The sequence below is a fragment of the Carassius auratus genome, unplaced genomic scaffold (assembly GCF_003368295.1).
Source record: "Carassius auratus strain Wakin unplaced genomic scaffold, ASM336829v1 scaf_tig00214282, whole genome shotgun sequence".
NCBI lineage: Eukaryota > Metazoa > Chordata > Actinopteri > Cypriniformes > Cyprinidae > Carassius > Carassius auratus.
Genome location: NW_020527593.1, coordinates 1,066,933 through 1,090,317, shown reverse-complemented (window position 1 = coordinate 1,090,317; position 23,385 = coordinate 1,066,933). Strand labels below are relative to the sequence as shown.

The window sequence follows — 23,385 nt, the reverse complement described above, 5'->3', positions numbered from 1 at the left end:
CTATTAAAGTGCAGTGTAAATTGTGAACCGTCCCCACTGGAGCCTATTTAATCAGAAGTCCAACGTTGAAAACATGGCGCTAATAATGTCACATCCAAAATCAAGAAGCAGCAAAATGCAGCACAACCAGCCCCACTGTGGCCCATTTATACATAATGAGTTTTTTTTTTTTTTTAAACATGAGACACAGGGCAGTGGAATAGAAAAATCTGGCAAGTCTGGAAATGTGTTTATTTTAACTCAAGCACAACACCCAAACACATTAGTCTAGTATGTGTTTGCATGGAAAAACAATGGAAAAGTTGTGCAGGCGAATGCAAAAATGTTTTTATTGTGAACAGTGTCACTTTTCAGTATTCAAAGATTAGTTTTAGACAAAAATTCTGTGTGAATAAAACCAGTTTTAGATCCAGTCATGTGACTCATATGCTACACTCTTATAATAATATTATATAAATTATATAAATGCTGTCCTTTGATTCATATTTGAGAGATGAACTTGTTCTTCATAGGTTTGGTTGTTTGAATCAATGTTCTTTGTTATTAACATTGCCATCTTTTGGTCACTACAGGTGAAATTCACCTTTATGTAGTCTGAGAACAAAAAGAGCACTTGTTCATACAATTGCAACTAAAACAGCCTAATGTATATAGACTATTGTAAAACATTTGAGACTCACACCCATTTAATACGGTTCTCAATCCCAAACACTGACTGTGTAAAAGTATTCATTTAACAGCACAATACACCGCTGAAATACATTAACATTAAGAACAAGCTCTAACAAGGCTGTTTGAAAATTAAAATGACATATTATGGTAAGATTACAGTGAACTAATACCGTTAGCTGTTCCATATTTCAGCCAAAGTTTCTTTACAAACTCTCCAACGCACTGTTCCTCATTTACCAAACAATCAGCTGTTAAACGTATGAACAAGTGGGCCTATGGTGTGATTATTTATAATTATTCGTTCATGCCTACATTGGATATAATGAACTTGAGTGCGCAAAAGACGCGATATGTGAATGGCCCCTTAGGGTGTTTTCACACTTTGTTCACTTGCCTAGTCCGAGCCAGAGTTCGATTGCTCCCCCCTCCCCCTGCCCTCTCTGGACTGCATTCAAATTATTTTATTTGGGTCCGATCCGCGGTTCGTTTGCGTCATTAAGCCAGCAGCTGTTTACACCGTTGCTTAGTAACGACGATGCAGGAGAAGGCAGCAAATCAATAACATTACTCTCTGCACTTTTATGTATTTATGTTTTTGAACCGTTAGTTTTGTTCACAATGCTTCTGTACATAACGGTGATTGCGTCTGTTTTACAAATGTACTGCAAATGCTCTAAAGAATGCTGAAGGTGAACAGAAAGGTGAACAGAAATTAGATATACAGCTCTCTGCTTGCGTGTAACACTCACACACAAACACTTGTTTTCATCAAATAATACGTCATTATTAGCGGTTCACTTCCACATTTTGGTACGATTGTGTTTACACCAGCAGTGAACAGTACAGCAGTTCACATGAACCGTACCCCAAGCCACCCTTTTTAAGTGGACTCAAGTACGGTTCGCAGGAGCACACCCGATTTCGTGAAGCGTTCACATCATCCAAACGAACCATACTCCGACGGCAATCGAACCCGGGTGCGCACCAAAAGTGCTAGTGTGAAAGCACCCTTAGTGGTACAAAGACCCTTATTACAGATTGTACAGATAAGAGCAATACATCAGTCGAATCAGTAAAGGGTCTACTTTTATTTGACACAGACAAAATAACAACAAAAATTTGTGCATTTATAAAATAAAGATAACAAACAAGGTGTGCTGTCTGCAGCCTTGGTCTGTGGTGATCTTCATTTAGCAACACGTCATTAAAGTGTGAAATTGACTTAAATGGGTCCTTGTCAGCTGACTTTGATCTCACAGCTTAAGAAAGACAGCAGAATTGAGCTTCCATGAACCACACTCTGCAAAATTCTACAAAACATTGTTCCTTTGAAACAGTGTCCCAAAATGTAACCGTGAAAGTCTAACATCATCTCAATACTATTCCCAAGGAGGAACCCACAGTTCTCTTCCTTGAGCAATGCAGAATTTGTTGAGCCAACTCCACTGCTGAGTGCTGAAATTTACTGTGGAAATCTAGAGACTAATGTGGCCTAAGGCTCCATAAATCAAAGCAGGCTTCCCTTTGTCAGCATCGCAGATGGCCCCACCGCCCAAACACCCCAATTAAGAGCCGAGAAGGCGAGAGAGAAGAACACAGACACAGCAAGATGCAGAGAGGAAAAGTGAGCATGTGAGAAGAGAGTGAGAGGAAGTGAGGGCACCTGTCCTGCTGTCATATTCGGGGGTCCTCCTCTGATCAGTGATTCGGGTCTACCTCTTAGCCACTTCAGCACAGAATTAATGATGGCAAACAAAAGCCAGTGCATCGCTCCTCACAGCTATTTGTGGGAGACTTCTCTCTCTACTCTTTCCCATCTGAACTAATCCTCAATGTCACACTTAATGAGATTTTAGGCTGGAATAATAAACCGAAGCTGTGCTGCTCTTCTCCAAATACGTTCTTGTACTCCTATTCTTTATTTATTTTCCTTTTTTTTTTTTTATATACCTGGATCTATACCATGCCATTTGACACCTGTGCTAACATAGCTACATCTGCAGCAGAAAGACCGTTTGGACAGTTTGCCATATATTTTCAGTATTTTATAGTTTGTAATGTCACAAATCTGTTAAAAAATAATAATACAGTGATCAAAAAACAATATGTTTCAATTTAGTTTCACTGTTTGGATTAAGCTGTATATTCTGTATGTTTCTGTGTGTCTGTGTGTGTGTGTGTGTGTGTGTGTGTGTGTGTGTAGTATAATCACACATAAACATATAGCATGCCATTAAAAACACCTATATGGTAATAAAAGATATTTAATATCAATTTAGTTTCAATATTTCAATTAACTGCATCCTGTATGATTATATGTGTGTGTGTTTTACAAGAAAGTACTTATGAGGTTATAAAGTTGTTTTCTGGACCAGCGTTTAAATTGGAATTCATTTAATACAAATATTAATTCATTTGACTGGATCTATACTGTGAAAAAAAATAAAAAAATAATAATAATAATATTTTCCAAGTTTCTCTATGCTTAATGCAATGTGTTACTTGCCATTTCGTAATTATTTGCGAAAGTCACTATCAATTTCTGAGTTACATTTTCTGTGCATTATCATCAGCTTTGTTTAAAAGACCCCATAAATGCAAACACATAAGATGAAATAAGAGGCTTCACATTTCAGAAAATGAAATGCTGGTTTTGTGTAGTGCCAAGTATATTTACACATGTGTGTTTTGTCCTTTTGTGTGAAGTGGTAGGAGGGTTCAAGAGTCAGGTAAGAAGAGTGCTCTCCAGGGAGGCTGCCATTATAATGCACGCTCGTCACTCAAAATCAAATTAAGCCTGTAATCCAATAAACTTCCATTTCTGCTGCAAGTGACCCCAAAGGACCTCATTCAGAATCCGTGACAAGCTTTAATCAATATGATTTAGTGGTTGAGGACACAAATAATTCAGTCGAGGAGAAACGATGTGCTGTTCTGCCACTGTCTCCACACTGGAAAACTGAAGCGGTGCTTTATAGACAGCCTGTGGTGTGTTACAGTGCCGCATTGATTTGCAGATGCAATGTGATGGAGAGAACAGAGAGAGAGGCGAGGATAAAGACAGGAGCTGCTATCATGAGACCCCCTTAAGGAGTATTTAACTGAAAGTCAGAGATCAATACGCTCATGTCCATCGGAGCGGGCCATTGACAGGGCTACTTACGGGTTACAGTATCTGTCATTGCCACTTCAACTTGCAGACAGGCTCTTTGCTTCCTGATAAAAACCGCTTTCATCTCACACTCATCTATTTGGTGGCAGGTAAACCAGAAGCAATCATATCCAGATAATGCTATACTGGCTTCTCTGGTAGAAGGCTGATGCTTTATTTGCCCATGTAAACATTATGAATACACAATGCAATCATTGATGTTTGGACTGGATTTGTATAATTTTTCTTTTTTTTTGGACTGTGTTCTAACAATATGATTAAAATTGAAATGAAGAGCAAACAACGAGATGTGCATTTGAGCCTGGATTCCCGTGTCACTTTTATTTGTATTAAAGGGGAAATATACAAAAAATGCTAAAATGAAATATTTTGCAGAACAAAAATTGCTTCACTTTTAAAGCTGGAGTTTAAACATACGATTAATGTTGCTGCTAAGGCAATTAATGACAATTAATGGTATTTTACAGCTAAAAGCAAAAAATACTGACAGTATTATCTTGTATCATCTTTAAGGAGTTTAGTTTGTTATCATTATCTTTGGACTGTAGATTACATGATAACTTACCAATGGGTAAATGGTGATAAAAAAGAGGGATAAATCTTTTTTATTATTATTATTATTATTATTATTATTATTATTATTATTATTATTATTATTATTATTATTTATTTTTATTTATTTTTTTTGCGAAACGTATTTTCTGACAAAATAATTGAAATATAATTTTTACTCCACCTCATAGAATTTACATTAAAAATTTTATTGGGAGAATGCAATAGTTTTGCAAGAGAATGCAAATGTTTTGTGAGAAAACACAAAGTTTCTCTGGGTTTAAGGGGTAATGTACTAACCAATGAATTAACTAACTAACAAATAAATACATGTTTATATGTTTTACATTACAATATATAAGAAGAAGAACGAAACCACATAGTCAAACATGAGACATGAAACTACAGCAAAGTGTAGGGAATGGTGATTCCAACAATACCATTCCTCTGTGGCGCTATTGTTACATATGTGGTGTGGATTTCCAGATTTTCAAGCAATTAGAATGATGATTATGAAATCTTTATATCTTTATTCATCCTACAGCCTTTTACTCTGGAATACTCCATTATGTTTGAGTAATCATGGAACTCTGCAGCCAGATGTTTCCTAAATGTTTTCCATTGTAATGCTGTATTTCGAATTCAGACCATTAAAGCCTTTAAGGAGTCATATGATGCTTTTTTTAAAGAGCATTATCTCGTGTATTTGGTGTAACAGAATATATTGAAATGCTTTAATGTTCAAAAAACACATTATTTTTCAAATATTATACATTATTGTAGGTCCTCTATGCCCCGCCTCTCTCAAATGAGTCGTTTTCTACAAAGTCCATTCTTCCAACAACTTTACAGATCTTCTTCATGCACTAAGAGCTTGTAACACTCCAAAGAGAAAGGACAATTGGAATCACATCATATGACCCCTTTAAACTATATGTTGAATCATACCATGGACTCAGTCCCTCTTTTCATATAATGCTGCTGGTGGCAACTCACATCCATGAACTGATGTAAAATAAAAAAGGAACTCACAGTTTTTGTTGTTGCAATGTTCATCTTGTCACCAAGTCAAATATTGTATATGTTTTAACATTTTGCACCTTTAAAAGCAATATCAGAAAATGATCAGGGCTTCAAAAAGGTCTATATATATGAATATGCCAAAGCTTCAGTCAGAAATTACATTGACATAATATGCCAAATATGGACATTGTAAAACACCTACCAATAATAGATGGACATTTTACTGGATGCTGGCTACATGCTACAAATGCATTACATCAGAAATTATATAAGTTCCAGTGTAGCCCTGTCTGCAGTTTGAAAGCATCTTGAGTCTAATATCAGTGCAATAAAGGTTATATTGTATTGGGAATCATCGTCCACGCTATATATATATAATATAGAATTTAATGCCAAAGACAAAAACAGTAATTGTCGTATAGGTTTTTATATTTTTTTAATGTGAAAAAAAATTATATATATATATATAGTAAAGTCGCACCTGAGTATAAGTTACATCAGTCAAAAATGTGTCATGATGAGGAAAAATATATATATAAGTCGCACTGGACTATAAGTCGCGTTTATTTAGAACCAAGAACCAAGAGAAAACATTACCGTCTACAGCCGCGAGAGGGCGCTCTATGTCATCAGTGTAGACTACAGGAGCACTGAGCAGCATACAGTGCCCTCTCGTGGCTGTAGATGGTAATGTTTTCTCTTGGTTAATTTATCTTACTTCATTTCTCTTGGTTCATGTCAAATTCATTTAGATAAATAAGTCGCACCTGACTATAAATCGCAGGACCAGCCAAACTATGAAAAAAAGTGTGACTTATTGTCTGGAAAATACGGGGTATATATATATATATATATATATATATATATATATATATATATATATATATATATATATATATATATATATATATATTCCTCTGTGGCGCTATTGGCGCTATATGTTGGTTACATATATAGATAGATAGATAGATAGATAGATAGATAGATAGATAGATAGATAGATAGATAGATAGATAGATAGATAGATAGATAGATAGATAGATAGATAGATAGATAGATAGATAGGGATATAGATAGATAGACGGACGGACGGACGGACGGACAGACAGATAGATAGATAGATAGGTTTACAATGTTAATAACTATGAAAATGCCATCATCACCATCTGTGAAAAGGTTCATCACTAGATCTAAAGAACAGTTAGCTTTTACAGGAATTTCTGGAGCCTAGAGTGCAAGAAAGACTTTATCCCTCAAAGAACCAACTTTTCTTATTTCTTATTGATTAATGACTCAATATCTCAGCAAAGTTCAGTACTTAGATGACACCGGCAAAGAAGACTGAAGCTGTCCTTAAGGCAAAGGATGGACTAACTTCTTATTAGGTCCTTGATACTGACATATTACTCAGTGTCTTGATTAGTTATACAGTGCCCTTTGGTTACAACATGGAAATAAGGGCTGAGACACAAGACAACTTTCCTTTAAAATTTGATCACTCGTAAATATGCCAGTTACTCAAGTCAAGCCATCTTTATTTATATAACACTTTATAGAATACAGATTGTGTCAAAGCAGATTTACAGTGTAAAAAAACTGTGCTGATAATGCAAGAGGACAATAGAACAACAATAAAAGTCAGTTCAATGAACAATGAAAGATATCATTTTTCAGCTCAGTTTAGTTCTCTTCCATTAGTGTCTGTGCAGTCAAGTGTCCCCAACTAAGCAAGCCAAAGGCGACATTGGCAAGGAACCAAAACACCTTGGGAGAAACCAGGATCAGTCGGGGGGCCAGTTCTCCTCTGCCCAGATGAAACCAGCATGGTGTGATTTAATTCCTGTAGTTTTTAGTAGTGACATATAATTGTAGATCCATCCATCCATCATCTTCCGCTTATCCGGGGCCGGGTCGCGGGGGCAACAGTCTAAGCAGAGACGCCCAGACTTCCCTCTCCCTAGCCACTTCTTCCAGCTCTTCCAGGGGGACCACGAGGCGTTCCCAGGCCAGCCGGGAGACATAGTCCCTCCAGCGTGTCCTAGGTCTTCCCCGGGGCCTCCTCCCGGTGAGACGTGCCTGGAACACCTCCCTGGGAAGGCGTCCAGGAGGCATCCGAAATAGATGCCCGAGCCACCTCAGCTGGCTCCTCTCGATGTGGAGGAGCAACGGCTCTACTCTGAGCTCCTCCCGAGTGACCGAGCTTCTCACCCTATCTCTAAGGGAGCGCCCAGCCACCCGATGGAGAAAGCTAATTTCGGCCGCCTGTATCCGGGATCTTGTCCTTTCGGTCATGACCCACAGCTCATGACCATAGGTGAGAGTAGGAACATAGATTGACTGGTAAATCGAGAGCTTTGCCTTACAGCTCAGCTTCTTCTTCACCACGACAGACCCGTACAGCGACCGCATTACTGCAGAAGCTGCACCGATCCATCTGTCAATCTCACGTTCCATCCTTCCCTCACTCGTGAACAAGACCCCAAGATACCTGAACTCCTCCACTTGAGGCAGGAACTCTCCACCAACCTGAAGTGGCCAATCCACCCTTTTCCGACTAAGAGCCATGGCCTCAGACTTGGAGGTGCTGATTCTCATCCCAGCCGATTCATACTCGGCTGCAAACCGTCCCAGTGCACGCTGAAGGTCCTGGTCTGAGGAGGCCAACACGACAACATCATCCACAAAAAGCAGTGACAAAATCGTATGGTCCCCAAACTGGACACTCTCCGGCCCTTGGCTCTGCCTAGAAATTCTGTCCATAAAAATTATGAACAGAACCGGTGACAATGCACCGGGAACAGGTCTGACTTACTGCCGGCAATGCGAACCAAGCTCTTGCTCCGGTCGTACAGGGACCGAACAGCCCTAAGTAGGGAGCCGCAGACCCGATACTCCCGGAGCACCCTCCACAGGATGTCGCGAGGAACACGGTCGAATGCCTTCTCCAAGTCCACAAAACACATGTGGACTGGTTGGGCAAATTCCCATGAACCCTCCAGCACCCTAGAAAGGGTATAGAGTTGGTCCAGTGTTCCACAACCGGGACGAAAACCATACTGTTTCTCCTGAATCCGAGGTTCCACTATTGGCCGATTTCTCCTCTCCAGTACCCTGTCATAGACTTTCCCAGGGAGGCTGAGAAGTGTGATCCCCCTATAGTTGGAACACACTCTCCGGTCCCCCTTCTTGAAAAGAGGGACCACCAACCCGGTCTGCCAGTCCAGAGGTACTGTCCCCAACCGCCATGCGATGTTACAGAGACGTGTCAGCCAAGACAGCCCCACAACATCCACAGACTTGAGGTACTCGGGGCGGATCTCATCCACCCCCGGTGCCTTGCCACCGAGGAGCTTCCTCGATGACTTCAGCCCGGGTGATGGACGAGTGCCCCTCCGAGTCCCCAGCCACTGCTTCCTCAACGGAACACAAGTCGGTGGGATTGAGGAGATCCTCGAAGTATTCCTTCCACCACCCGACGATATCCCCAGTTGAGGTCAACAGGTGCCCATCTCTACTGTAAACAGTGTTGGTAGGGCACTGCTTCCCCCTCCTGAGGCATCGAACAGTTTGCCAGAATCTCTTCGAGGCCAACCGATAGTCGTTCTCCATGGCCTCACCGAACTCCTCCCAGGCCCGAGTTTTTGCCTCCACGACTACCCGGGCTGCAGTCCGCTTGGCCTGCCGGTACCTGTCAGCTGCCTCCGGAGTCCCACAAGCCATCCAGGCCCGATAGGACTCCTTCTTCAGCTTGACAGCATCCCTTACTTCCACTGTCCACCACCGGGTTTGGGGTTTGCCGCCTCGGCCACAGCTCCGAGCAGCCGCAGCAACAATTGAGGTGGAGAACATGGTCCACTCGGACTCAGTATCTCCAGACTCCCTCGGGATCTGGTCGAAGCTCTGCCGGAGGTGGGAGTTGAAGATCTCTCTGACAGGGGGCTCTGCCAAACGTTCCCAACAGACCCTCACAGTACGTTTGGGTCTGCCGAGTCTGTCCAGCTTCCTCCCCCGCCATCGGATCCAACTCACCACCAGGTGGTGATCAGTTGACAGCTCCGCCCCTCTCTTCACCCGAGTGTCGAAGACATATGGCCGAAGGTCTGATGACACGACTACAAAGTCGATCATCGACCTCTGGCCTAGGGTGTCCTGGTGCCACGTGCACTGATGGACACCCTTATGCTTGAACATGGTGTTCGTTATGGACAAACCGTGGTTAGCACAGAAATCCAATAACAGACCAGCGCTCCGGTTCAGGTCAGGGGGGCCGTTCCTCCCAATCACGCCCCTCCAGGTGTCACTGTCACTGCCCACGTGAGCGTTGAAGTCCCCCAGTAGAACGACGGAGTCTCCAGTCGGAGCACTTTCCACCACCCCTCCCAGAGACTCCAAGAAGACCGGGTAGTCCGCACTGCCATTTGGCCCGTAGGCACAAATGACAGTGAGAGACCTATCCCCGACTCGAAGGCGCAGGGAAGCGACCCTCTCGTTCACCGGGGTAAACTCCAACACATGGCGGCTGAGCTGGGGGGCTATTAGCAAACCCACTCCAGCCCTCCGCCTCTCACCATGGGCAACTCCAGAGTGGTAGAGAGTCCAGCCTCTCTCAAGAAGTGTGGTTCCAGAGCCCAAGCTGTGCGTTGAGGTGAGCCCGACTATCTCTAGTCGGTACCTCTCGACCCCCCGCACAAGCTCAGGCTCCTTCCCCGCCAACGAGGTGACATTCCACGTCCCTAAAGCCAGATTCCGTGTCCAGAGATCTGGTCGTCGGTGGTCTCGCCTATGACTGTCGCCCGATCCACTATGCACAGGCCCCCATGGGGGAAGGCCCGGCCACCAGGCGCTCGCATACGAGCCCCAACCCCGGGCCTAGCTCCAGGGTGGGGCCCCGGCTGCGCCATGACGGTGGACGTCACGGTCCTTGATTTAAATTTTGCCATAAGGGGTTTTGTGAACTGTTCTTAGTCTGGCCCGTCACCAAGGACCTGTTTGCCTTGGGAGACCCTACCAGGAGCATATAGCCCCAGACAACATAGCTCCCAGGATCATTCGGGTACTCAAACCTCTCCACCACGATAAGGTGACAGTTCAAGGAGAGGATATAATTGTAGAGTTCTTTTAAAATGACTACAGAACATGATGTAATCATAACGAGATCTTTCAAGAATATCTCTGCTTTATTTAATTGCTGGCACAACTATCATAATTTTAATTAATTTGAGCATAAAAGATTACTTGAGTGCCAGCATTTGATTTTTGAAAAGAGAATGAGAGTCAGTGTTCTCCAGAAACATGAATATTTCATGCATCCCATAAAAGAAGGTAAGAACGTAAAGCAAGTTAAAGGAAAATTCACAAGGTGCTTGGTTAAAGAGAAGCAAATAATCTACAAAGGTACTTGTGATAAACACTTTAACAATTTCACACTGGAAGCACCTTCCAGAGAATGAAACTCACTAATGAAATTTAAGCAATGTATCCTGAGACAGCCAAGCTTATCACTTCCTTTCAATTACCCTCAACCAAATTGCTTTCCATTCAAGGCATGTTGTCCGATTGCACTTTTTTAGACAGTGCACAGTCTAAAGTTAATTTTCAACAGCATGAAGAGAGGCTCTGGAGTACCTAACTGCATATGAGCCCGGGTTCATAGACACTATGCTACATATTAAACATCCTGAAATGCAAGATACATGAGAGGCTATGGTCTAAACAAAGCCTGGCACAAACAAATGCATACATACCGTTTATCAGAAGCAGCTGACATGGTATATGGCTAACATACATTTCAAGCACATCTGCGTCATGCACTGATAAATTTGCATTAAGCTTTTCTGAAATTTGACATTTGAAAGGAATTAACAGCTTATTGATGCGCTATCTTTTGCCTGTTGTGTTAGTTTTGGGATTGCCCAATTGAAAAAATGCCTGAAACTAAAAAACTAAAAAAACTTTTTAAATTCCAATTCAAAATGTAAACATAATTTAGAAGAATTAAAATAATATAGAATTTTAAATGTTCAAATCTCAGAAGTCTCCCTATGGCAGAGAAGGTCAGTGGTTTGTTTCTCTGACCCATCTCAGTTTCTGTAATAAGAGTTCAAGATCAGAAAAGATGCTTTTATAGATTTTGGATCCCAACCGCTGCCTGAAAATCCACTCTTCATTCTGCTAGGACAGAGATTTAACCTCACAGCAATTCCAGGTATTGATTTTATAATTATTTATTAAATCAATTATTTGATGCATAATTATTTTAAATCCCATTAATGAGATGATTAATATAATAATAAATCCAATAAATGATGTTTATATTAAGTAATGTTTTTTTTTCATAAATATTATATTCAGTGTTGAATTTTTGAAAATGTCTGTCTCTTTGCAACCCTAATTTTATTACAATATTATAAAAAAATAAAAATATTAATGTTTCCAGTTCCTGAGTTCATATAATATTTTAAAAAGATGGAGGGAAAAAAAAGAATTAATATTATTTTCTTCAATGAAAATGGTGAGAAATTAGGGATAAAAGGAACAGAAGAAAATGTTTGTAAGAATCATTATTAATTACAGTGAATAATCAAGGATAAAACAAAAATAGAAAATACTGCCTGATTTGTCTATGCCTAGTGTCAAAGCTCTTCCAAATACAATACTATCACTTTGTTGCTCTCTGCCTTTCTACTAATATATTCTTGAATTAATGCATGATAAACAAATTTTTAGTCCAAAAAAAGAAAGTGTAAAATTTTAAGAAGTTGATCATACTCAGCATTAATAATATCATATATCTGAGATGAAAATATATTAAATTTAATGAAGTGACTGAACCCTTGACAAGATGTGCTGCTAACAGAGACGTCCCTTGATGCACCGTAAAGTGAGGGATCCTTAATTGGCCAGGGCCGGGTTTCCCAAAAGCTTTGTACTAAGCCTAAGAAGTTCGTAAAAACGATCTACGACTGATCTTAATATTACGGTCTGTTTCCCAAAAGCATCGTAACTTAAGTAGCACTTGAAAATCATTGTAGATCTACGAGTGCTCTGGAGTAATTGTTAAGCCCTTACGTGCATCGTAAGAAGACAGATTTATGCGGTCACCTACAGGACAATCGGCAGATTACACCTGTAACTTGATTCAAGTGCAATGTTTTTATTCAAGTGCTTTTTTATTAATTTATAAATGAAATAATTAAAAAGGGCAGAAATATAGAAATACACATTTAAATTAAATGTCTAAAAAAACTAAAAAAAATGAAGAAGAATATAAAAAAGAATAAAATAAGTAATGAAATGTTTCAAAGACTGGGGGAAAAATATATCAATGACTTTCTGAAGTGCACGATGTATTTGATCCGTAAAAAAAAAAAAAAAAAAAAAAAAAAAAAAAACGTCTCACTCTCTCTCTCTACACTGTGTATAAATAAATACATTTTAAGAATGTTATGCATTTAGCTGACACTTTTATCCAAAGCGACTTACAGTGCATTCAGGCTAACATTTTTTTACCTAACATAATATATACAAATATAAAGTATATAAAGTATATTATTATGTAAAGTATAATATAATAATATTATAGACTATAATATTGTATTGTGTTATAGTTATTAAATCCAAGTTGTCTTTCTGGAATGCAGCATTAGGTTAACATCAATAAACGATAGTGTACTACAATTAAGAGCCATTCTATGATATGACATTTCAGCACTTGACAAACGGACAGCGACTCCTAAGCAGCACTTAGAGCACAGCTACGTGCAACTGTGTTAAGTGCATTGTTGGGAAACGCACGTGAAACAATAACTAATGATCGCAAAATTACTCATAGAAAACGCTCTTAAGCTCTAAGATCAATCGTTATCGGGAAACCCGGCCCAGATGACTTTCTGGGTTATTTAGAGTTGTGTTTCTCTGATTCATATTCTTTCTCTCACACACAAACACGAACAGATGGAGGAGAAGAGCACTAGAGAGAGTGTGCATGTGTGTGTGATTGAGAATGCAGGAGATAGGGGAAGCAAAAAAGATTAATTCAAAATGACTTGCTTTTGAAAGCAGCAGCATTACAAATGAAAGTGGATTTTGTATGCTAGATTTAACCTTAAATGGTTTTGCCACGCGCTGCTATCATCTCTGACAATTTCACAGGGAGGGACAATGCCTAGTCTCCTTTCTCCCAACAAGAAATGTTATCCTCCATAGACAAATGTCCCTCATGTATATGTCCTTAATAGCACTTAGCAGGTGGCCCCTATTCCTCATTTGCTAATCTTAGTCTACGAAAACAGAGAGAAAATGCATCTTGAACCAGAGTAGATCATGCATTTAAAGTGACAATTCACCCAAAAATGAAATTTCTGTCAAAATTTCCTGAGCCTCATTATTCTAAGCCTGAATGGCATTCATTCTTTTGAAGAACTCAAATAAATAAATAAACACTAAAATAAATAAGTACATTTAAAAATACATATATTTATGTAGATACATTGAAAGTCTGTGGAGTGGAATGTTGTTTTAGACTACGCTCTCTTTAATTGATTGTGCAAAACACATTGCATTGATTTGCAAACTTAACTTATTTGGTTTTCCATATCAGAATGAAAGTATGAAAAGGCATGAATGTGAGAAAATAACCAACACTTTTTAGACTTTAGACCATGTATTTGCTCAGATTCTGCATTGTATCACCTACAGTATGTTTATGGCAGGATGTTAAAGTAGGGGAGATGCAACCTCTCAGAACATGACAGTTGAATTAGTTTGTGAAGGTAAAGTTTGAGTGAAAGAGAAATTATTATTTTGTTTTAATTATACCAGATGGGAACTTATTGTTTCTCTCACCTATTGTATCATTCTTGCTGTTGTTTATGTTGTTCCCTGTGGTGACTGCTACATTTATACACGGTTTCCACAAAAAAACATTAAGCAGCATATATATACTGTATATGGTAAATTCCGGTAGATTGAGATACTTCTTGTTACTGAGATGACTGGGAAACAATGTCCCATTTAACCTGAATTTACTGCTATATGAAGAGGTGAAATGGTCAGTGTAGTGATCCATGAATGAAAATGATCACATTCATGATACACAAGTGCAAATATCTCATCTCTTTCATTCTGAACTAAACACAGTCAGGCCAAACAGAAATTCACTCAGAGCTTTTAGTTTTATAGTCTGAGAAATTAACTGGAAACTTTGAATAGTTAACACATTTCTGCAGGCAAACAGGAAGAGAAAGAATGGTGGAATTAAATTTAATGAGTGCTGATCTCAAAAGTATTCATATGGCATTTTCTTAAAAATAAAATAGGTATAGCAATAACAACATAAAAAACTAAATTCAGAAATTGAAATCTGCCAAGTTAAATAATCAAAACAATAAATTGTCATGTCTAGGTTAAGGGCAAATTATGCCAACTGAAAATAATGAAAAACTTTCGATTTTTGTTTTGTAATGTTTTCTGCATCCCAGTACCAGAGCTGTGTGTCCTCTGAAATATGGCAACATGGGCTAAAATCATAATCTGAGACTAAAGCTAATCTAATACTGATGAACTCTGAGACACTTATTGTCTTTGTTTCTTCTATAATTCAGAAAAGTAAGAGTCCTAAAACAATATAAAGATAATTGAAGAAGTCACTGAGCCTCAAATGAACCCAAAACTAATTGAAACAACAGTCTGAAATTTGATTTCACATCACACCATGTGGTCTTGAAACCCTGTCAGAAAGACAATTATATTTTAAGAGAAGCTAACGTCATCTACATTTGCAGAAACAATGCCTTTTCCAGTAGAATCAAAATGAAATCAAACTGAATAGAACTGAATGACACTGAATGAAATTGAGCTGAGACGAGGGAGTAACACATATCATAACATCCTGGCTGTTCAGGTGTGAGTGGTGCTGTCAGTCGACGCTCTCACACACACACACACACACACACACGCTCGTGCTCTACAGCCACGTCCCTCAGGAGCAGTGTTAGGTGAATCGTGCTTACCTGTCTGTCTGTGGCTGAGTGGCTGCTGCTATGGGGCCAGGCTAATGTTTTCCGTAATGGCTTTTGAGAGCTGACAGATCGCTGGTGTTCGGGCTGCTCTGGGAGAACAGAGCACATCCATCACCTCGCCATAATGCGCCCACCCTTCAGTCACTATCACAAGCATCGCTATTAAGCTTCACAAAACCTGCGAAACACTTTGACATAAATGACACCCTCAACTGACAATTAATTACAAGGACTTTTCTCTGTCTAATTAGGAAGCTGGTTGAAGGATTGGAGACTGTGGGAATTACAGGTGGAAAACTGTCTTAGATCAGCAAGAAAAAAAAAAGCAACAGAAACTTAAGAATGTCAGAAAACGTTCTTAATATATAACCCTCATTGGAACTATGAAGCTGAATAAAAGCTGCTGATAGAAAAAAAAATCCACTGATTATTTTTATTTAGCTTGTTTTTTCATTACTGTTGCATCATTGAATGTTTTGGCAAAGTGTTTTTTCAAAGTGTTAAAAAAAGGCTGTGAAAAAAAGTAACTTTGAAAAGAATAACTTTCCTAACATCTGGGCCTTTAAACTTTTTAATATTTAGTATAAACCACTAAATAATAAAAATAATAATAAGGTTAATAAATAAAAACTTTAAATCATTATGGAAAAAAGTAAGCTAACAAGTAAATACATAAATGCTATTCAATAACTAGAAGAACAACACTACTAATAGGAATACCAATTATAGGCTAATAAATAAATACATAGATACATAAATACAAGAACACTAATATTAACACTAATAATAGGCTAATGAATAAAAAAATAAATTATATTAAATAATTAAAGAATAACAATCATAATACCACTAATAACAGACTAATAATAATAAAAATGTCTATTTCTAATACAGAGAATCAGTAGATTTGGAGTAAGTCAAAACCTACCGGAGATTCCCTACAAATCATTGGTGGAGAGTGTGCTGACCTGTAATTTAACTTCATGGTATGGGCATCTAAATTTTAAGCAGAAAAATAATCTGGCAAGAGTCATTAATACAGCTAGTAAAATCATTGGCAGACCACAGAGTAAGTTGGGTGAGGTTTACACTTCAAGATGTGTTGAGAAACCAGAGAGTATATTAAAAGACCCAACTCATCCTCTGTGTGATCAGTTTGTTTTATTGGCCTCTGGGAGGCGATTTTTAATGCCCAGAGACAAATATTTATAAAAGATATTTTGTACCTTGTGCGATCGGATTTATAATTGAAAAAGCTATGTGATTCAGTATAATGGCATTTATGTGTTTTGTAGTATGTGTTTATACGTTTTTTTTGGTATTTTCTGGTGTGGTCAAAGACAAATTTCAACAATGGATGACAATAAAGATGTATTACATTTTTTTTGTATAAATAATTATACTTTAAATAATAAATATATTTGATCTCTTCTGAAAACAAACAAACAATTTTGCCCTTTGTACTCTATTTCAATGGTCTGTTTCTTTCACACACACACACACACACACACACACAGAGAGAGAGAGAGAGAGAGAGAGAGAGAGAGAGTTTGCCTTTCACATAGAACAGATACAGTAACATTAAACAGAATAAACTAACATTAAAAACTAATGTTAAACAGAATGAATCGTAGCTAGACACAGGTTGGAAACTGTCAGTCAGGAGGTCTCAGTCCCTGAATCTACTATATTGCCTCCATGCTCAAAATCTTCAGCATGTCTTCCTTTTTTCATTTTAATGATTTTTCTCGACACCTCGCATTGGCTGCATGCCCACACAAGCTGAGGGATAATTGTGATTCTGAAAATCAATAGAAGTGAAATCAAGCAGGTCCCAGCCATGTAATGCAATACTGTCATTCACTACATGAGGAATGATAAGCACTCTGATTGGTCTGTTCCTGTTAGTTAGCAGTCATGAAGCGTTCACATGCAAACCTTCTCATCTTCCCTTTTTCTATAACTTATACTACAATTAAAAATTATATATATATATATATATATATATATATATATATATATATATATATATATATATATATATATATATATATATATATATATATATATAACCTATAAAACTGATTTTCAGAGAAGAAATGCAAATTAAACTAGATTGGCACAAATATACAAACACACAAACAGAACGCTGTTAGTTAGCATATGCAGTGGAGAGGTGAGCCACCTAATGCAAAGCAGCTGAACCGGGCACAGAGTGGCTTTGTGTCAAGTTTATGGGTTTTATTTCCATGTAGCACATAAACTGGATATTAATTACAAAAAGACAACATAAGCAACTGTGAGGTCCAAGTCTATCATAGCTAAATCTTCTCTTGGATTTGAACTTTGAATCTTAAGCTGCAGTACTGCACATCGTTCCTCACAATGTATTGTGACACAGTGTGTGTAGACAGGTTGTATTGACAGGTCTGAACATAAATACAGATTAAACGTGTATGGGAGGATGGGACTGTTCACACGGACCAAGCACATGAAAATAATCTCAGAGATAATTTGGATGTGGATTTAATTATTGTTAGGTTGTTTGAAAGGTTTACTGTTGTTTGGGGTTAAGATTAAAAACAAAAATCTTAATCAAAATGTTTAAATGTAATTTATTTCTGTGATGGAAAGTTGAAGTTTGAGCAGCCATCACCCCAGTCTTCAGCCTCACATGATCCTTCAGAAATTATTAATATGTTGATTTTCTGCTCACGACTCATTTCAGTGACATCTGAATGACATCTGAATTCACATTTCACTTTAACATGTCTCAAGTATGAATGTCTCAACTGAATATATGCTGTATACATATTAATAGTAAAATTCTGAAGAATGAAACTGGCTTAACTTCAGAAAATGAAATAGATTTCCTCACGAAGAGGAAAAAGTATGTGCAAATGTGAACAAAAAAAAACTAAGGAGAAATGCCACAAATTGCATGCAGCATCACATTCTGTATTCATAAATGAAAGGCACACTTAAACCGCGGATGTGTCAATAAAGTGCTCAGTATTTATCTTTTCATCACTCATTCTACCCACAAAAGCATCTTCAACTTGTGACAGTGCTCCACCTGTAGGTAAAGACAGGAAATTCATTTGAAGGACAGTAATTGTCCATAAATGCGACCAGTAAATAATGAGTACTGGTTGTCATCTTGCAACAAAAAACAGTCATTTTATCATCTGGTATGTAATTACAGGAGGAGAAAAACACTGTCTGCAGCTGAGCTGTTGTTCCTACTTTACTTCTCATAAACCAGCCAGATACAACACGATTTTATATAATATACTACTGTATATAAACATCTCTTGTTTTGCCTTACTTCTGCTAAGAATCTGCTTCTTTTCTTTGACAAATGAGAGCAGACGTGCATCCAAACACAGTCTGGAAGTGCTTTTGTTGTAATCCATGACTATTGTTGTCTGACTGACGTTTATGGCTCAGAGATTTCTCTTTCATCTCTCTAATTCCAGCCTCTTTAATGCATGAAAGAAACTTCAGAGACCCACAGCATTTTAAGATAGAAGGGAGGTAGTCTGGGGTTATCCGGTCCTTCCTGCCTCTCCGCAGGCTTTTGCATGCAGTATTTAGAAATGTTTCTTTTATCAGTCCACACAGCTCCACAGGGAAGCGATTGGGGAGGATGCTTCTATATATAGTGAGAAGGGAAAACAGCCCATTGAGGTTCAGGTCAGTCTGGGGTATAATTTTCCAGATCCAATGCCCTTCTGAGGTTGTGTCCAAAGCTGACCTCTGACCTGTGTAGGTGACTGAAATTCAGGAGCAGTTTGTGGAGAGAAGAACAGACTCTGGTAATAAATCAAACCAACCTTGTCCTGTCTCCACCCCGTGATGTGTCCTTAGCTTGACACTCAGTGCATGTGTGTTTGTGTGTGTCTGTGTGTGTCTGTGTGTGTGTGAGAGAGTTTGGAGCATCAGAAAAGGAACTAGTTTAAAAGTGAAATGTGCTAAAGTCTGTGCAAGGCTATAAACAGGTCAGGACAGACACTTACAGGACATGTCTGTGGCCAAATGAAGAACGTCAATGCTAATGAACAAAAACATGACTTTATTTTGAATGGATGTCAATGGAGGAAAGGCTAAAGTATGATAGATAAACTGCTTTTGTGAGGAAAGAGCTTATTAAATAATGACTCGACAACCCATCGACTAATCTTTGACATGTTTGCCATCAAATCGTTTTTAGAGTTTATACTAAAAAAAATTGCTGTTTTATAAGGGAAGTCACAAACAAAGTTGTTTCAGGTAGGATTTATTGTATAGCCCTTCATATTTCTATGGTATCAGCAAAGAATGATTAACTCTAGGCTATTAGTTATCAATACAGCAGATAATCTATGGCAGTTTTGACTGTAACACTTTCTCCATTAGAACTGCTTTTCATCAAAACAGAGCAAAAATGAGCTGCAGATGCAGGTTTTTCCATTCATTCCCATCAAATGGCTAGCTCATCATGGTAAATAAGCAGAGGTTTGTGTCATGACGCTTGCTGTTAGAAAGCAGTTGGCTAAGAGCAACGCCCTCGGCACAGGTTTTAACCACTTGCTGAATTATGATCACCTTCAAACGTCAATCCAAAAAAGAAAATTCATCATTCAACGGCCCCTGTGCTGCTATCACCACAAACACACAGGCATAAATAAACACACTCATACAAAGCTCAGCACTACTCTCAAGAGTCAAAGACCATTCAAAACTATGTTATGACTGTCAAAAGGGTCAATCATACAGTATCCGTTGCATCCCGTTGGATGTTCAGCTCATCTCAGCAGTGATTACTGCACAATGTCTTCAGAAAATCCTGTTTCTTCAATTATCTGGTTCAGAACTGCTAATGGTACCATTTATCTACAGAGGTGCATTAACATGATGCAGATATCCTTAACTGCAATACGGAGGCACTTCATGAAACTCATAGAGCTGGGATAAATGGACTGTGGCACTGATGTGAACACACGTCTATTAAACAGCGGATATGAGTGTGTGCGCCTTGGGAGGAGGGCAGATTACATTGCTTTGCACACTAACTATACAGCCCTGAGCTCTCTCTCTCTCCTCCCTCTCACAGACCCCACTGCTCTTCTTCATCGCTTCAGAGCCTAACATCACTCAGCCTTAACACACTTCACTGACACTAAATCACCACCCAAAAATCAAAGCCTATCCTGAAGGGGAAACATTGACAAATATATATATATATATATATCAAAACAGACTCACACATTCCTTATTTAAATGCAATGAACTAGAACAGAGAAGCTGTGTTCATAAGAAAAGTTGCTCTTCAGTCAAGTGCTAACATTTGTTAGCCTATGTTTTATCATATCAGGACAATCTTGATTGTATCTCTTCAGTTCTTATTAATTTAAAGACCTCAAGAGGGTGACTAAAGGCTGTTTTTGTTGAAACTGTTTCAAGAGACTGCCAGGCAGCGTGTCAAAATATCTCCGTTGGGAGACAGAGTGTTCTATTGGTTTCTGAAGAAGAGGTGAGGTTTAATGGACTAAGGGCTGATACTTGAACCATGTCACGACATCTCTCCGACCGATCATTAGACACAACAGGTTTAGCTCAGACCTATGGATGTACGTAGCTGGTTGAGCAGCTACTACAACGCACTCATCTGGGTTAAAAACAGCTGAGCCAAGTGAGGAATGTTCCATCCTCAAATGTATTAATGACAAGGTACATCTGTGCTGCTTGTGAAGATAATGATTCTGTGTTCTGAATTCCAGAACACAATGTATATATGCAGTTGTCATGGAAACGTAAAGTGCACTTAGAAGAGCATGTCTGGATGATTCATGTGTGTAGTTTCCAAAAGCTGCAACTTCTTTCTAGACAATGTGGGGTTTTTAAACAAACATATATATATATATATGGCCCAATCGGTGCAATTCTAAGTGCTAACAATTTGATCAGTGTATCACACCATACTAATTAACTCAAATATTTAACTGAGATGCACTTTATTTTTGTAATTTTAAAAGGACAATAATGTAAAATGCTACACTAAAAATGGAAAATTAACTGCATGCAAGTTAATATTATAGTAGATATTATATTATTATAAAGAGACAATTTACTGTAAAATACTTTTAAAATGTAGAAGTATAAACTACCTTATGATTTTGCAAATAAAACTAATTTCATATTTAAAGCAAATAGTTTTTTATTTTCTTTTTTTATATATATGTACATTGGAGTGTTGTATGTTGTTTAGTTAATATTGTATGCATTGTTTTAGAACCATATGTGTTACTCGGATGAGGTTTCTTGTTTGTGATGTGTTATCACAATTGCTGGAGAGACCAATTATTTAAATGTATGTTATCACGTGACCTGTCTGTATTATCAACAACTTAAATATTTTAGCACATTACCGTTATGTAATTTTGAACGCACAATATAGGCTGGCTAAGAACTAAAATATATCGTAGGCCTATTTGGATATATATATATATATATATATATATATATATATATATATATATATATATATATATATATATATATATATATATATATATATATATATATATATATATATATATATATATATGTACATATGTTGTTGTTGTTGTTGTTGTTTACAATAAAGTTAAGGCAACAACCGTTACCATTTATTAAATTAATTGTTTTATTTTGTATTTTATTTGTATTTCTTTTTTTTTCAGGCTGTAAAGACGTATAAAGACGCGCTTGTTTAATTGGCTGGTGTCGTACAGCTGCTCGTTCGCTCACACGCGCTGCCCTCTTCTGTTGTTATCAGGGTCAGGAGAAACTGACACACACAAGAGGCTTAAACATGAAATACAGCAGCCAAGCTCAACTTTAATACTCGAAGGTCTCGCAGCTGACAGGCCTATGGAAATCCATAGCCACGGGCTTCAATTTTCTCTTAGATTTTCACATTTTTTGACATCCGGTGATAATGTCTGGTGTTTTAGAGAATTATTCTAATATTGCGTTACAGAAAAGAACAACCGAAATGGGATTTCGAAACGGGTAAATGCGATGATATTGAAATAATCGCGCTATTCCTTCACACAACACGCAAGAAAATATACCTGCAGTGTGGTCTGTAAAACACATTTGAAGTAGGTGCAACATAAAGGTAGCCTACATGTTTTTATGTTTTGGAGACATTAAGAGAACGTGAACCTATTACTTAAGTGATAGAAATCATATACCAACCACTCCGTGTTATAGTAAACAGCACATATCTAACGTGAACAAAATGTAATTTAACAAATGTCAAATACACAAATAAAATAAAAATCCCAGATATAGACAGTCTTTATAAAGCAGAGTGAGCGTGAATGCTAAGCGGTAGAGGTCGGGCTGCGCTGTCCATGGTCCTGAACTGCCTTATGGACACGAGGAGACTCATACTTCATACAATCCAGTGTCTGCAACTGTTGTTTGGCCTCTTTAAAATAAAACACGCGGGAAAGTGTGAACAAAAAAACGTGGAGGCTGCTGTCATTTGATGGGTAAATGGACACAATCTGATCAAATTAAAAATAAATGCGCTTTTCAAACATGACTCTGTTTATAAATCTCAAATCTTCAGTTTTAAATCTCATTTTTTAAATGTTCAGACAAAAAAAAAAAAAAAAAAAAAAAAATGACGAAATATAATCAAATTAGAACAGTACCTGGTATAGGTATAAAACATTTTAAAACAACCCGATATTTGATGTAGACGCCGAGTTATAATATTTCTTAATTAAGGATTAAAAAAAAAAGTGCGTTCATCAGCGTATGCGCGCACGGCATCTCTAAAACCTTTCAATGTAGAGGGGAATAGATAGGCTAATCATGATTAATGATAATTTAATAGCCATATTTTACAAAGATATAATAATAATAATAATAATAATAATAATAATAATAAACAAAAACATCATATTTTTA

General features: G+C 37.9%; 1 protein-coding gene across 1 annotated transcript in view; it reads right to left on the bottom strand.

Annotated features, from left to right (window-relative positions):
* The window catches only part of LOC113091761 (neurexophilin-1), a 31,380-nt gene that overhangs the window by 6,895 nt on the left and 1,100 nt on the right, over window positions 1-23,385 (bottom strand). The window lies entirely within an intron of this gene.